The following is a 13,144-nucleotide window of genomic DNA, read 5'->3' as shown; positions in this document are numbered from 1 at the left end:
TGGAAATAAACATTTATTCGACTTATCAGTTTAGAAGATAGTAAATGTATGACTACTCATACTGTGACGATGCAAACTATTTCAGGAAGCTAAAGACTGCTTTTATTTAGGAAAGCATGTTTAAAGTTTGAAATGAAAACATGAGTAGCATGATATTGTGTCACTGCTCTGTTTCAGCAATCAGTAATGCTCAGTATAAGTAAAGCATAACTCATCCCTAGCCTAATTCTGTATTCCAGCAGGAAATCCACTCCAACAGTCAAACGGAAGATCTGTAGAGAGGTAGAGCAGAGCTGCCGCATGAGCTGGACTCTGCCACCAGGTCCCATGGGGAGACACGGGGCTGCGGCAAGGCACAGAAGTGCTACAATCCTTCTCACCCATGAAGCAATGGGAACCTGGGCTTGCGTCCTACTTAACGACTTCGATTTAAATTCTTACAGTGAACCAGAACAATCACGTTCCGTGATGTGGACATTGCTCTTAAATGGGACTAATTAATAATAACAAATAAATAAATAACTGGAGGAAGGTGCAATCTCTCAATGTAAGCGCAGGAGGAGGGCAGGAGGCGCTCCGGCCGCGGAGCAGCAGCTCCCCGCAGCCCACGAGAGACGCACGGAGGAGCCGCCGTCCCCTGCGGCCCGCGGACACCGCGCCCAGCCGATCCCCAGCTGCGGCCGCGGAGGTGGGGGGAGACCGCGGGGCGGCAGCGGATGCGACCCGAAGGGGTACGGCCGTGGATACCTCCGCAGGAGCAGCCCCGGGACGGAGCTGCCGGCCGTGGGGACCCGTGTGGGGCAGTGGCTGAAGGACGTGGCGCGCGGTACGGAGCCGCGCTGGAGCGGTGCTGGGAAAGCAGGGTGCTGGGATCAGTCCGGGCAGCACGGCATCAGTGGAGCGGGCGCACGCTGCGAGCAGAGGAGCGGCAGAGACGAAGCGTTACGGGCTGAGCGCTGCCCGTTTCACGTTCCCCCGCCCTGCTCAAGGGAGAAGGTAGAAGACGGTGGATGGGGGAAGTGTTTTTAGTGTTCTCTTTTCACTGCTCTAGCCTGTTAGCAGTGGGCAGTAAATTGTATTAATCTCCCCATGCTGAGTCTGTTCTGTCCATAACGGCAGCTGGTGAGGGAACTCTGTCATATCTCCACCTACGAGCCTGCTTTCATTCTACTGTCTCCCCCAGTTCTTCTGTGGAGGGGAAATGAGAGAGCGGAGCGATGTAGTTTAGCTGTCTGTCAGTGAAAACACCTCACCCAGTCTCGGGTGGCCATATTCTTTAAATAGATGTGTCACACGTGTGCCCCTCGTACTCACTTAAGGTTCAGAGGAAAGAACGAGGGTAAATTAATCTTCCTATTAGCATGTCAGTTTTTCCCTTCTGAGGAATTAACTCAGAATTGATTGCTGACACAAGTAACTTTTAGCTGCCTGAATTAATTTAGCTGAGTTTCACCAAAATACTTAAGAACTTCCCAAACTTCCTCTCAGTTCGCAAGACCTGTGAATGCAGAGGAGCTGGTTGCCATGAGCAGTGCAGTCAGGGATGGCTTCATACTGTGAGCACTGTCCTGGTTTTCTGATTCTAAGCTCCTAATGGAAAGAAAGTCCTTTGCATTTGGGATTCAGCTGATGTAACTCTTGTCTGTTAAAAGGAAGATGAAATCAAGATAAGTGAACTAATTATGGAAAGTAATCTCAGTGTAATTCTTGATACTAACCTTTTTTCGCTTTTCCAGTTAGACACTGTAAAAATACCTCACAACATTTCCGGGGAACTAACAAAAGCAGTTTCCAAACTCTTCACAGAGACATTCTCAAGAGATTACACTTAATGAGGAAGGCTAAGGCTGGAAGGAAAGGGAATACATATAAAAGGAAAGCAAGCAAGTTCCTCTGTGTGTTCTGAAGGTACTTGACAGTGCATTTGTCTCGCAATCAAGCATATGAAAAGATCTAATAGGCAAGGAAAACTGGAGGTCAATGAACACTAGAGAAGACATTCAGTCAAGTGAAATTATAACAGTGCAACATAAGAGTAACTTGATTGGGTTTCTTGTATCTTATTTAATAATTCTTACAGCACAAATGCTTTTCCTTGCTCATTAGATTACTGAATTAGGTACTTCAACTGTAAAGGAGTCTGATGTTCCCTCAGGAGCTCAAGTGTAATTTACGAATTCACCTGATAGTATTTTGAAAACTTTTCAAGAGCTACAACTAATTGTTAGCTGTAACACAATACCAAGAAGAAAACTTTAAGGAACACATTAGAGGACGATTTCCCTAGATACTGGATACATAGTACATACTAATTGTACTATGCTGAGGACATTGCACACTGTCACTTTCTCGTTAACTACTGGAAAATAGCCAGGGAAAAGAAAAACTGGAAATTGTTTGAATCTAGTGCCTTTATCCAAGGAAAATGTGTTTTCCATGTGACCCTTGAGGAGCACCTCCATCTAATGCTTTATCTCTGTTCTTCTGTAGCCTCTTACACCTCAGAGCTTTCTGCCAATATTGACTACATTTCCTGGCAACCTTGGAAGAAAATAAGCAGATCACTCTACAATAAACAAATGGAAATATCGTAAACTAGGTCAACATTACAATGGATTTAAAATACTCAAGAAAATATATGTGAGGAAAAAAGTGTATATATAAAAGGAAAGGACAGTGTTTTTAAATGACACTTCTTTATATACATCCACACATGTAGTAATGTACTCAACCACAGTAAATGGTAACTTATAGCTTCCTGCAGGTAGCAAAACAAAGCACAAATGCACTTGACATGATTTGGTGACCAAAAACAAACCACAGTAATAGCTTACTTTGAACTCTTGTACAATACACACTGCAAACCATTACTAGTAATACTTTCATCAATTTGCATAACATATTCACAGAATGATGATCAGAGGGCTGGAGCACTTCCCCCGTGAAGACATGCTGAGGGAGCTGGGCTTGTTCAGCCTGGAGAAAAGAAGGCTGTGGGAAGACCTCACTGCAACCTTTCAATACCTAAAGCGAGCCTACAAAGAGGAGGGGAATCAACTCTTTGAAAGGGTTGATAACTGCAGGACAAAGGGAAATGGTTTTAAGTTGGGGGAGGGAAGACTTAGGTTGGATGTCAGGGGGAAATTCTTTACAGAGAGAGTGGTGAGGAGCTGGAACAGGCTGCCCAGAGAGGCTGTGGATGCCCCGTCCCTGGAGGTGTTCAAGGCCAGGTTGGATGGAGCCCTGGGCAGCCTGGCCTAGTATTAAATGGGGAGGTTGGGGCCCTGCATGTGGCATGGGAGTTAGAGACTCATGATCCTTGCAGTCCCTTCTAACCAGGGCCATTCTGTGATTCTGTGATAATGGTTTGGACTGGAAAGGGCTTGAAAGACTACAGAGGTCCAACCCTCTTGCTGTGCAAAGGTTTGCTATCCAGTAGATTAGACTGTCCAGGTGTCTAACCTGGCCTTGAACACCTCCAGGGATGGGACATCCACAGCCCATCTGGACAAACCGTTCCAGTGCCTTACCATCCTCTGAGTGACAAATAAAGTTAGGATAGCTTTAAATACTGTCAGAAATTCCAAAAGAACAGTCTGCATACTGTATTTAAACATAAAAAAGAATACTGATGGAATACCATGTGAAATGACTGATCCAAGGAACTCATAGACTAGTGTTAGTCAATGAATGATACTTCTCCAGAAGAGGACAGATGTGTCAGGCAATCTATCAGCTGAACCAGATAATCAAAAATTTCTTAAGTTGCAATGATTGACTCACAAGCATTTTACTGGCCGAACTCCATGACATACACTAATGATTTCAAAAAGAAAAAAGTTTTCACCAATCTGTGAAAATTATTCTCTGCTTGCAGAAATTATAAAGCATGTCTATCAAGTTCTATCTTTTTTCCCCTTTCTGTGAAATTATTTATCAAAGGTTTGGAGGCAAAGGACACTATCAAGGGGTTGTTCACAGACTCTTTCATTAACCTGTCTACTCAGAATCAAAGTTAAGTACGAAAATCCAGAAGTTCTAGATATGTTTTCAATTTGCAAAGTCACCTTGAAGCCTTACACGTTACTCTGCTTTTATTACTAATTTTTTTGCACAGAATATTTGACTCCAAGTCACTTGACACCAAGTGCATCATTTTATACACAAACACACGCATAGGAAATCTGTATTTGATATTAAATTATTTTGTTATTTTTGACCAAAAGTATTAAATTGTTCATGTGATTTTCTTGGGCTTAACTTTCATCACTTAGTACGTAACATACACTGAAACATGTCAGGAAAACACTGACATTTTGATGGACATCACATTACGTACACACACTTCCCATTTAGCAGTCACCATTCAATGATTTAAATTTTGCAATTGCTGGTATTTAAGTTAATTACCTTTCAACACACAAAACATCATAGCTCTTTTTTCATCAAGGAAATCCTAAGGCTTTTTCATTTAATAGATTTATGGAGTATTAAATGCCATTAATGGAGCACTCTTTAGTTAAAGAAAGAGAATCTCATTTTCACAGGATTAACAAACTTTAAATTGCATTAAATCAACAAAAGCACTAATCATGTACATCTACCTCTGTCATTTTCTTTTCTAATATTGTTTGGCATGTGATGTAATTCATAATTCACCATTCACTTTCAAGAGAAACATGATTCATACTTTTGTGGGCACATTAAGTCATCATAATATTTACTTTATAATTGTTGCTTTATTAATAAGCACTTAGCTGCATGCTTGTACGGAGCCCAAATTATATCATTTTTGCAGCTGTCAGTCATGTGCCACACAATCCTACAGTACTAGAAAAATTCATAATCATTTTACTAATTGCCAGCAAAACTACAATGGACAGTATTATTATAGCTGGCCAACAAATGTCAGAGAGCCCTCAGAGAGTCATGCTGCATGCGAAACACTGGAAATCGTATTTCTAGAAGGGTTCACTACTACTCCCATGCCTGTCATTGCACAAAGTACCCTACTAAAGACTGAAGGCCACATAAAAAATGAGATAATTGGCAATTAAACTGTTGGGAGATTCTAAGCGGTTCAGTTGTTATTGGGCTTCATCCAAGCCTGAAAGAAATCACTGAAAGCCTCCCCACGATGATGCATGTTGTAAATAAAGCTCTTGAAATAAAACCTATTCAACTCTAGGCCTGAAGTTATGTTCTATATCCTACACATTTATAACTACTGAGAACAGTGAATTCCTACCGTTCATCAGTTTTATTTTTAGCACATATCCCTCTGAAATGCTTAATTAGGTAATCTAATGTTCCACTTTACTATGACATTTATTTCTGCAGAGATATCAACAAATGGCACACAAATAAAAATCTAAGCAAAGCCTGAAATATTTCATGATAATTCTTGTGACTTCAGAAGATACAGTAAACATCAGCCACTTTAATAAATAAGCAAATATTGACATTTTAAAAATAAACCAGGGCATCAAATACAGCTGGTAATGAAATTAACAGGAACTAATATACCAAAAATATCCATCTGTTGCCTGTGTAGTTTCTTGTCCTCTTTGCATTTCTCATCTTTTTTCATTCAACTTACAAAATGTATTTGAAGTGAATGGCTTGAATTTAGTGGCCATCAGAGATGACCTCATGAGTATACCTTTCACTTTTAATCAGATTTAACTACTAATGCTTTCACTTAGGATAAATATTAAATTCTGGAATAATTTTCCCAAGACCAAACAGAATTTTTTCTATACCAGTTACATTTGGCTTCCTGAGTAGCCTTTGTTCAAACATACTGGCCATTGCTCAGAGAATCTTTTCACCTAAGAAAGTGCAAAAGCTAGTGAGACCTACTTTAAAATACTTGTATGCTGACACTGCTTTCAAATGAAAATCTAATTCATGAGATTAATGATGCAGCCAAACAGTTCAATGGGATATGCAAATTATTTACCCTGACCAAAACAAAAGGAAAAAAAACTCCAAACCTACCCCATACTCCACAGATATACAATCTGTTGTGCATTACTGGATAAGGAAGGAGAGAGATGCATGACTTGATGAAAAAGCTTGGAACCCTTTTCTTCTAAAATGTTCACTTGTAGCTTCTGTATAATTTTTCTACAGTGTAACTCCACAGACTACAAAGATTTGTCTCCTTTGTATCCTGGAGTGTGCCACCAAAAATCCACATGCAGCACTGTCCTCGTTATTACAGTTCTTATCCTGAAGATGAAGACAAAAACTTTTTTTTTTTTTTTTTAATGGCAGAAAATGGCAACATTCTGCTTTCACTAACAGGTCTTTTACACAAACCAATGCTTTGAACTTATGGCACTGTTTCCAAAGTTACTTATATAATTTACACAAAATTATAATTGCAGCATATTTACACTATTTACTTCCACTGCTGACAGTAGCATCAGTGTGGCAGCTTGGGAGAAACTGTTGGTTAATTGCTCAAGAATTTGCCCAGAACCCCAGGAAGACTCTGCATTCATTGTTGAGCCCCATTGTCCTAGTCTTCTTTCTTAGCAATTAACACATATAAGTGAGCTTAAAATTAGCTCACGCATAATTAAAAATGCTAATGCCTCTGACAGTGGAATAGGCACCTGCTGTTACGTACCTATATTTCTTTACCTTTGCATGGGATGTAGGTTGCTTTGATTTTTATTTTTTTTTAACCAAAACTAGAATAACAACTAGATAAATCAACAGAGGATCACAACCTGTAGCTCTCTAGAAGGCATGCATATCCAAGACAGCAAGCCCTAGGCAAAGAATTACTGACTTTGAAACAAATTATTGAATTAGAGAACTAGGTGAAGAAAATTTAAAATATACAAACAAGAAATTGAAATGGAATTAAATGATAGAGTGCAATCTTTTTTTATCTGATATATGTTGGTTGGTTTAGCAATAGGGATCAGTATATTGGTTTGGGGACAAACATATTAGTTTAGCAAAAAGAATCAATGAGTGCTAGTTCTAAAACTTTCAATTTCGACTTCGCTTTTGCTTACTGTGTGAACAGACTTGTTTTCCTCAACGATTCTGTTTCACAGGAAGCACTGGAGTCATAACAGACTATTTTTATCATAGCATTTCACCAGGTGCAAGGATGTTTTCTTCAGATTTTCACATATATTGTTTTGGAAATTGCTCATTATATCCTAACAAGCAATGGAAGTTTGCCAAATTGGGAAAAAACAGCTGAAGGTCAGACAAACATCTCTGTGATGAAGCTGATGATGGAAAAATGGGGATAAACTGAGTGGTCATACGACCAGCCCAGTTCCAACTAACTGGGCATGCACTGAGGGATATTAGCAAATAGTAATGAATTCTTGGAAGAAAAAGAATACGTATGCCAATGTACTGCATATGTATGTCTTAACTGTTTAAATGTAGAACCTGAACTCCAAGAGAATGCACTTTGTCAAGTTGCCTGGTATATACCATGAGGAATAAAGGAATGCCACTTTCTAACACCACACTGGAGAGTTTTCTTCCCAGATTTCAGAAGACATATTCACAAATATAATCATAAATCCTACAATCAGCACATAGACAAAGACCTTCATTCCACTCAGGTTGGAGAATATTACGGATGATTAATGCAGTCTAGGATTGTGTTGAGAAAAGAGATATGGTTCTTGCAGCTTAGAAGGTAGCTATTCTCTTTCCTCAGTTTGGGATCTGCCATTTTCCCTTCTGATTATTACAAACATAAAGCTTATGCAAGGATCTGATCAATCTGATGGCCTTCTGTGATGGAGTGATGGCATCGGTGGACAAAGACAAGGCAATTGATATTGTCGACCTGGACTTGTGCAAGGCCTTTGACATGATTTCACACCACACCCTTACCTCTAAATTGGACAGATACAGATTTGAAGGCTGGACTATTCAATAGATAAATAATTGGTTAGATGGTCGCCGCCAGAGTTTTGTGGTCAGCGGCTCTACATCCAGATGGAAGCCAGTCTTGAGTGGTGTCCCCCAGCAGTCTGTCCTGGGACTGGAGCTCTTCAGCATCTTTATCAATGGCATGGACCGTGGGATCAAGTGTACCCTAAGCAAGTTTGCTGATGACGATAAGCTGAGCGGTGCTGTCAGTACAATAGAAGGGAGGGATGTCATACAGAAGAACCTGGACAGGCTTGAAAGGGGGCCTGCATGAACCTAATGACGTTCAACAAAGCCAAGTGCAAGATGTTGCACTTGGCTCAGGGCAGTCTCAGAGTGATGTATAGACTGGAAGAAGACGTCACTGCCAGCAGCTCTGTGGAGAAGGACTTGGGGGTTCTGGTCGATGAAAAGCTGTACATGAGCCAGCAGTGTGCGTCTGCAGCCCAGATGGCCAACTGTACTCTGGGCTGCATCAAAGAAATGTGGCCAGTGCGGCAAAGAAGGTGGTTGCCTCTCATGGCTCTGCCCTCTTGCCCCCAGCACAAGAAAGAAGTAAAACTATGGAAGCAGATCCAGAGAAGGGTCACAGAGATCAGAGGGCTGGAGCACATTTCCTATGAAGAAAGACTGAGGGAGCAGGGTTGGTTTTTTTTCCAGTTTGGAGAGTTGAAGGCTCCAGGGAGACCTCAATGAAGCCTTCCAGTACCTGAGAGATTATAAACAGGATAGAGACTGACTTTTTACACAGGCAGTGTAAAAAGATAGTGATAGGACAAGGCGTTTGGCTTTAAACTAAAAGAGATATTAAATTAGACATTCAGTGGAAATTTTTTACTCTGAAAGTGGTAAGGAATTGAAACAGGTTGCCCAGAGAAGCTGCAGAAGAGTTCGAAGGCCAGGTTTGCTGGTGCCCTAGTATTGTATTAGTGTGAGGCAAACCCTCTCACGGCAGGGGAGTTGGAATTAGATGATTTTCAAGGCCCCTTCCAACCTAAGCCATTCTACAATTCTATGATCTCCCTTGAGATCATAGGCTGAGCATTGGCCATCAATCTCACTGAATCCAAACATTAAAAACAACATGATCCATACAGTTAAATCTACCCATACACACACTGTCTACCCTGTTTGCCCTTGAATCTGCTCTCCAAAATCAATTATCACACCTTTTTCTAATAAAGATTTTCCCTTGGAATGTTGTTCTCTTGTATACATTGCAGTTCTCCCTGCACTCTAACACAAAAGCTCAACTCGACTTGTCAGCATGACTATTTGTGTAACCTGGTTTTTGAGATTGCAGCTCAAAATGCTTTGATACCACACTTACATTTAATGGCTCTTTAAATCAGTTTGGAAGTGCTGCTGGATAATTAAAAAGGTGGTTACATCAGAAGCACAGATGTTAGTCAAAAAGCCCTCAGTCTTCTTCCTTCTCACGCAGAAACAGTTTTACTATTTCATGGGAAGATCTGCCTTGAGAAAGATGAAAGCCTGGTGTAGAGTAAATCCATAGCTGGTCATTACAGTTTTCTTCAGTTTCACAATTAAATCATAGAGAGAAACACAACTAACATGCAGAAGTCTAGGAAGATGAAAACACACTTGCCTGGGCTCAGGCAATTTTGTCTGGTATCAAAGAAAGTAACGCTCAGTCTCAATCCTTAACTGGGAGCAATCACACATGGCCTCGTCCTAAGCATCTTTTTTAATCAGGCTGAATTGCTGCCTGGTTAGAAACAACACAGGACCTGGTGACATTTTTCCAGAACAAAAAACAAAAAGCACGTATAAAATATGGTTCGGAGGAATAGGAAAGGGACACTGGTATAATAAGATTCTCAGACCTTCAAAAAAGTGTGTCACATTCATTGTAGCTCTGGCTAATCCATAAAATATTCAGTTGCTTAAACTTAGCATGTAATTCAACCAATTCTATATTATTTTGGCTATGTCTACACTAGGAAATTAAAGATGCCCTCAACTATATTGTTTGACACAGAAGTCAAGTCAAGGTTTTAAGCAGTCCATATCCACACTACTACCATCCTTCATACACTACAGCAGAATGGCAACATTCAAGCTGTCTCCCGGAAAATGATTCCAGGATAATTGTTTCTAGGTTTCTAGGTTTTTCAGACCAAAATCCCAAAAACAGGTCACCATTACAGGCAACTGAGTTCCTGTGCAGAAGAGTATTTCCTGTCACTCTTTGATTGCTAGCACAGAGGCAACGCAAGTGTCCCTAAGAACAGCTCCAGCAAGAGGTATCAAGACCAAACACTGCTCCTGTACGCTTCTAAACTTGATGGCACCAGTATTTCAAAAACTGCGCAGTTAACAGATTTTGATTCTAAGCAAACACTAGTAGCAACTAGAGCAACTGGAAATAATAAACATGCAATTTGCATATAGTGGCAACACGAAAGCTCATGTGAAAAAGAAGATGACGTTTGAATTATGGACTGCCATGTGATTATATTAAAAAACACTTATTTGATAAGAACTATGCAACCAGATCACTACACTAAAGCCACTGCGCTTTGTGTCTTCCATTCTCATACGTATGGTTCTCAAGCTACAAAAAAAAGTCATTCTCTGGTTCCAGATTACCTTCTCCACCAGCATTAACTTCCATCCACACTGTCACATCTTTACAAGATGATTAATTTCTTTTTGAAATGTCACTTTAAAACGCAACAGTCTTTTTGGTCATTGCAAGGCAAAAAACAAAAGTAGCCTGGATGTTAGAAATTAGAATCACTATTAGAATTAAAAGATTATTCATATTAAGTATACACTGAGTGAAGTTATACAGAACGATCTAGCACTTCAAGAAAATTCTTGAAGAACTTTCCTCAATCTGACATACAGCAAGCCTTTAAGACTCACTATAGACTTGTTGAATAGCAGAAATGGAAAAACCACTAAAAAAACAGTATTATGCTGTTAGCATTAGAAAGTTAAATCACACTGAAAAAAATTAAATTTAAGCAAAGTATTTACTTTTCTTAAAGACAAGCTAGTTGACAACATATAATTGTAATTTAACATGGTATTTTTCTAAAGAAACTGTAATGCCCTCGTGAATGGAGGAATATGACATTACAGCACTTTGTTGTGACTCATCTACTTGACCAGAAATTAAAATTAGAGTAATTTGTCTCCATTTATTACAAGCAGTACACTCAGGCAATTATGATCAGTTTGTGCATATCTCCTGAGGTATAGCTCCTTTTGAATGCTTTTCTTGAGCATTCTAGTTCTTTTAACTAGGTACATCACTAGAGGAATTAGAGGGGGAAAAAAGTACTAATATTTCTTGGATATTTGTCCAAGTATCTGAAACAATGACTACATGACATTTAACTGCAAAATGTACTTTATACAACACCAACAGAAAAACAACCTTGCTTGCTAAAACCTTGAACAGCCAGCAGAATTCTACAAAACAAGGCCACGTATGTAATAGGTACCTCTCTTTCCACATTCAAGATTTGGCCCAAATCTCACCTGTATTGGAGCTGAAAGCATTAATGACCCAGTGGTTACAGAATCAATGTTTCTCCTAAATGACAGTGCAAAAAAAGGTTGCATAGCTTCTACATGAAACAGAGATTTTCCAGGTTTTCCATTTCCATAGTAACCATTACAGAAGAGTTGTCACCCTGAAGGAGTTTTTCCTTAGCAGTACTGGCCCAATGGAAATACTGCCATCCAACCTCCTGCAGGTTTTATTGCCTTCTGCAGATTAAATCACCAGTGGGACAACAGGCAGGTCTGAGCTAACTACCAATGTCCACCAGCAGACAAAAGAAAACATACCACTATTCTCTTGTTGATTTCAAACTATTTCCAAAAGAAAATGTGAAATATTTGGTTCATCATACACTTCATAAGGAGTTAAAGAAAACTGTGATATTTGCATACTGAAGGTCAGTATTTAACAAATCAATGCAGAATCCTCCATTTTTGGAACAAGATTAACAGTTTCATTATGGAACAAATCATAACTAAAAATCAGAGCTAGGTTTTGGACTGAAAAGAAAACAAATGCATGTTAGAAACATGAGTGTTTAACCCATTATTAACCTGCTATTCCATCAAAGAAAAAGAAAAGCAAATTAAATGTTAAAGGGTTGTTTTTGACAACTATTCAGACCAGCTGAGAGCAAGGCACACTATCACACTGATAGCCTTAGAGTTACACTAGGAAGCATGTGTATTTGTGAGCTGGGAACTTAATCTCTTGCCATTGATGCATCCAAAACCATGTTTCTGTCCTTGAAAGTGATGCAACTAATATGTTACTGCTGTTTAATAGAACAACTTCTAGCATAAAACTATGCAAAAATGGTAATTTTCTGATATGCATACAGAATTAAAATAGATAACTAACATTTAAGGATGGTAAGGGCAGTTCACAAATATTATTGCTACTTACTTAGGGTATATATTGACCAAGTAACACAATTACCAAAAAGACTCACCACATCGTTCACCTGCTGAATCTCTCAGTTTTATCTGCAACAGTAAAAAAATAATTTAAAATAATCACAACTACAAGAATGCAGAAGAACACTGCTTCCACGCTGCCTTACATTGGCTTACGACAGGTAAATTTTTATCCACGTTTGTTTAGAATCATAGAATCATAGAATCACCAAGGTTGGAAAAGACCTAAAAGATCACCCAGTCCAACCGTTCACCTATTCCCAATAGCTCCCACTAAACCATGTCCCTCAACACAACATCCAGCCTTTCCTTGAACACCCCCAGGCTCGGTGACTCCACCACCTCCCTGGGCAGTCCATTCCAGTGCCTGACCACCCCTTCTGAAAAGTAATACTTCCTCATGTCCAGCCTGAATCTCCCCTGCCGTAGCTTGAAGCCATTCCCTCTGGTCCTATCACTAATGACACGAGAGAAGAGGCCGACCTCCAGCTCACTACAACCTCCCTTCAGGAAGTTATAGAGAGCAATGAGGTCTCCCCTGAGCCTCCTCTTCTCCAGGCTGAACATTCCCAGCTCCTTCAGCCTCTCCTCATATGGCCTGTGTTCCAGACCCCTACTTCAAGTCAAGATTAATTATTAACATTAATTGACTTTTTTTTTTGCTTCTCAAACATCAAGCTTCCATCGTTGTCTTTTTGATTATAAGATCACTGTGGATGATTTGACAAAACATTAGCTGATATCACATGTTTAGGAAGCTCCTTGTCGT

At 39.8% G+C, this 13,144-nt stretch overlaps 1 protein-coding gene across 1 annotated transcript in view; it reads right to left on the bottom strand.

Annotated features, from left to right (window-relative positions):
• The window catches only part of CNTN1 (contactin 1), a 237,459-nt gene that overhangs the window by 203,199 nt on the left and 21,116 nt on the right, over positions 1-13,144 (bottom strand). The window contains 1 exon segment of the mRNA XM_042815730.1: positions 12,411-12,444. The gene's annotated coding sequence lies outside the window, so the exon portion shown is untranslated.

Source organism: Centrocercus urophasianus, unplaced genomic scaffold (genome assembly GCF_019232065.1).
Source record: "Centrocercus urophasianus isolate 14NV4802_14NV808 unplaced genomic scaffold, USGS_Curo_1.0 seq_15, whole genome shotgun sequence".
Lineage (NCBI taxonomy): Eukaryota > Metazoa > Chordata > Aves > Galliformes > Phasianidae > Centrocercus > Centrocercus urophasianus.
Note: the sequence above shows the minus strand (reverse complement) of the source record. Positions and strands in the feature narration are given on the sequence as shown.